Source organism: Schistocerca nitens, chromosome 7 (assembly GCF_023898315.1).
Source record: "Schistocerca nitens isolate TAMUIC-IGC-003100 chromosome 7, iqSchNite1.1, whole genome shotgun sequence".
Lineage (NCBI taxonomy): Eukaryota > Metazoa > Arthropoda > Insecta > Orthoptera > Acrididae > Schistocerca > Schistocerca nitens.
In genome coordinates this window covers 545,239,412-545,243,721 of record NC_064620.1, presented here as the reverse complement: position 1 = coordinate 545,243,721, position 4,310 = coordinate 545,239,412, and positions in this window count along the sequence as shown.

Sequence of the window (4,310 nt, the reverse complement as noted above, 5' to 3'; positions counted from 1 at the left end):
CAATGCTAATCGGTTGTGACACAGTCACCTATTTCAATTTGACTCAAAAGTTTTGAGACACATTGCCATTTCAACCACTGGTTCCTTATCTCAATGCTAATCGGTTGTGGACTCACTGTCACCTATTTCAATTTGACTCAAAAGGTTTGAGACACATTGCATACCGCACGCCTGGTTTTCCACTACTGTTCCAAATAGGCACTTCATTCAGTCGCGGCCACAGACATGTAATGTGTGATAGCATGCGACCAGTTGTGGGAGTCTGTAGTGTATGCTGCTACTGCCTCCCCTTCCGTCCGATTCTGAATCTCGGACGTCAACATAACGATACTTCCACCCCAGCAAGGGAACCAGTTCGCCTTACCGAGTAATATGTATAGTTTCCCGTACGAGAAACTTGGATATTCTACATTTACTACGCAACTTTGGAATGTTTGTCCTCGTGATTTGTTGATAGTCATATTGCCACTGATCCTACCTGAAACTGATGTCTTTTTAAAGCTGAACAATATATTAGTAGATATGAGAAGAATTTGTCGTGTGAATACTGATTTAATTCCGGTTAATGCTTATGCTTCTATGATGTTGTTTAGAAGCATCCTTGTGAGAGCATACTGCAAACATTGAGCACCGAGCGAGGTGGTGCAGTGGTTAGACACTGGACTCGCATTCGGGAGGACGACGGTTCAATCCCGCGTCCGGCCATCCCGATTTAGGTTTTCCATGATTTCCCTAAATCGCTCCAGGCAAATGCCGGGATGGTTCCTTTCAAAGGGCACGGCCGAATTCCTTCCCCGTCCTTCCCTAATCCGATGAGACCGATGACCTCGCTGTCTGGTCTCCTTCCCCACACAAACCAAAAAAAACATTGAGCAAATTTAGGAGTTATGCCGGGAAGTTTATGCTTTCATCTTCGTTCATTATTGCATCAATGGATTAAACATGTTTTTCTTTCCGTGGTATCATATTCTGTATTCGCCGATTTCCTTGCTGAATTGCGTCATTTATTGTTGGCTAAAATTTTTCACTCACAAAACCATTCTTTGTTTACGTAGTTTGTTTCTATAAGTGGATACATTTTTTGGGAAGTTGTTGCTCTGTCTTTATTATGAAGGACAACTCTTTGGTTACAGATTTTGCCGCAGTGCGGATCAGTGCGGTATGTGCTATTTCCATGTCGTGTACTAGAACATTCGAGAATATTATACAATTTTAAGAATACATGCATGAACGTTCAGGACTATTTGTAAAAACTTGAGAACATTACAGAATTACCTTGAAAAATATATTGATGAAAACGAGAGAAATTTCCTGGTGACCACGACGATGTGATGGCGGCCACTCTAAACGCACATTTCGCCACAACCGCAGCAGCTAGCACCACACAGCCACTATAGCGCACAGTGAAGGACCGACGGTGTTGATTATTATTTGGTTAACATTAGTCAACAGACACTTCGTTTATTTAAAGTTATTTCTTGATTTGATTAGAACGGCAAGGACGATAATTTAATACTTTCTGAAGGTGGTAGAAGTAGGAAACCTGTCTGATGCAGTTCTCCAGAGCAGGGGTTCCCAACAAAATTTTCTCGAGGACCCCCTCATCGAGCATGATTGGTACCTTGTCATATCACAGTATCGAGTACCTAAAAAAGCCAAATTAAGAGTCTTTTTATACGTTTTCCATTCTTGGTACTTAGAAAAAACATTGACATATTCATTATTGAAAAAAATATTGAGCCATCATTGTTATTGTTAAGTTTTTGATTATTGCTCAAAATCTTTGTCTTCATATCTGGGTGTTTAGTATAACAAACTCCTTAAAAAATAAAAATTGAGTATGAACTGAAAATGACAGGAAAAAATTAAAACTGAGTGTATTGGTCTTTCAAGTGTACTACACTCGAGATTGCATTGAGTAGACGTGTGAAAAATAAAAAAACACTAATTTCATACAAAGTATTATTTACTTGAAAAAATACAGTTCGAACAGAGTACTCCATCAGTACACAGTTAGTTTTAATTTTCAGTTCTTAATGAGATGAGTTCAATCTGACCTTTGAGCCCATTATTTCTGAAATATTAGGTTCCAAACTTGAAACTTTCACTCTGAAATCCGACCGCATGTCGAGTGGATTCCTATATTTGTTTTTCATGAAACACATGGAAGAAAATATTTGCTCACACCGATATGTGGTTGTGAATGGAAGGATCTTTTTCATTGCCTCATCTCCAAGTTTCTTGTAGTCTTTGGGTGCTGATGCCCAGAAGTTTGTAATTTTATCACCGATGAAAATGTTTATCATCGTACTACAGTTGGATCTAAGAAGACGCTAGACGCAGATGTTAGCGTTCACTGAAGCTCTGCTCATGCAGGAAGCGGCCAAAAAATCTGTTATCATACGAAATATATTTAATATATTTTTTATTCTAGTAGCATCTTGCGGACTCCTCTGGTATAGTTCGCGGACCTCTGTTCCAGAGCGAGGTGACAATGCACTCACATTCGGGATGACGACGTTTCAAATCCCAGTCGATCCATCCATATTTATGTTTTCCGTGATTTTCCTGAATCACTTATGGCAAGGCTGCGATGGTTCCTTTGAAAGGACACGGCATATTTATTTTTCCGTCATTCCCCAACACGATCTTGTCGACAGAAAGTTCAACCGCAGTCTTCCTCCTTTTCATGTGGTTCTCACAAATAAATCAGTACATTACACGTAAGGGGATCATTGCTATATTATTTGATGAAATATAAAAAAAAACCACAGTTGGCGGTCGCCATGCAGTTCTTCATCCTAATTCAAGATAAAAGTATATGAAGCAAAACCTAATCCCGTCAACAGGTTCAATAGAAATATGATTTAAAAAACGAGGCACTGGCAACGACGTAACTACGTGCAGCATGGCCAAGAACGGAAGCACAAACTCTGCGTTGTGTCGAAACTGCTCCATTACCTCACTATGTTTTCCCTTCAAACGAATAAATCTGCCGGCACGGTAGCTCAGCTTGTTCGGTCAAAAAAAAACTGAATGAAGGATGAACGGAACGGGTGTCAGTTACAGTTAATGCATCGAACTGTATCCAATTTACACCTTCACAAAGCGGTATCTTGCGTACGTATTTCTTTCCGTTACTGTTACCTTTATTTAGTGCAAACACTTTGCCACTCGTTGGATCTTACTTTGTGGACCCTGCGCAACACACCTGCATCCACCATTGCACAAACAGCATGCACACGAGCTATTAGGTGGTGTACGTACATGGGTGGAGTACTATAAACTTGTTCCTTTAAGCGTCTCCACAAGTAAAAATCGAGTGGATTATGGTCCGGTGAACGTGGAGGCCAGAATGTTGGACTTCCACGACGAATACATTTCACTAGAAACGCTTCATTTAAATAGTTATGCACATTCATTCCAAAGCTTGATGGTGCACCATCATGTTGAAACAATACCTGTCGCCGAACACCAAGTGAAACATTTTCCAATGCGTCAAGCAAAGTATTGCGAAGAAACAAACGATACAGGAACGCTTTCAACAGGTTCTGAAATAGATAAGGACACTTCTCCCATGATTGGTATGCCAAAGCATACCTTGAAGCCATGTTCACGGGTGACGTGTGGGTTGTATTCCAACCAGTAATGGCTGTTGTGAGTGAAACTAAATTCTTCAGTCCGTATCACTTTATTTATAAAATGATCGTTATCTTCTATTTGGTGCAAAAGTCATTCACAAAACTGCTAATCAAATGTGGTCTTCTAGTCCCGATGTTGATTTAACGTGTAATGATATAAATGCAGTTCTTCATCGTGAAACAATTCAGCAACCAGTCTTTGAGATATATGGAACTGCCTTGTAATATCACGACTACTCCGCCAAGATGACTGGAGAACGGTTTCAAGAATCGTGTGCTCTGTTTGTGGGGTACGTCTCGTCCTTAGATGATCTCTGTCCATTACTTGTGGACGAAGATTACGGGTTTCCCGAAAGCGTTGCTCCATGCGACGAAAAACATTCATATCGGGACGGCGCCATTGAGGGTACCGTGCAGCATACTCCCAAGAAGCAGCAGCAGCAGCTTGGTTATCGGATGCACCCAGCGCCAAAGAGCATAGCGACGGATTCATCGGTTGTGTACGCCATCAAAGAAACCGCTCTACATAACCTGACAGGACCAGTTATGGTTGTGCACTGCGCGGTTAGTAGACACTTGCATGCGGTTAAAATGGAGCCCACTGTCGTGTGCTAGGCTATTGTCATGTGACAAAATGATGTCCTCCATATAAATGTGGAGAACTAGGGA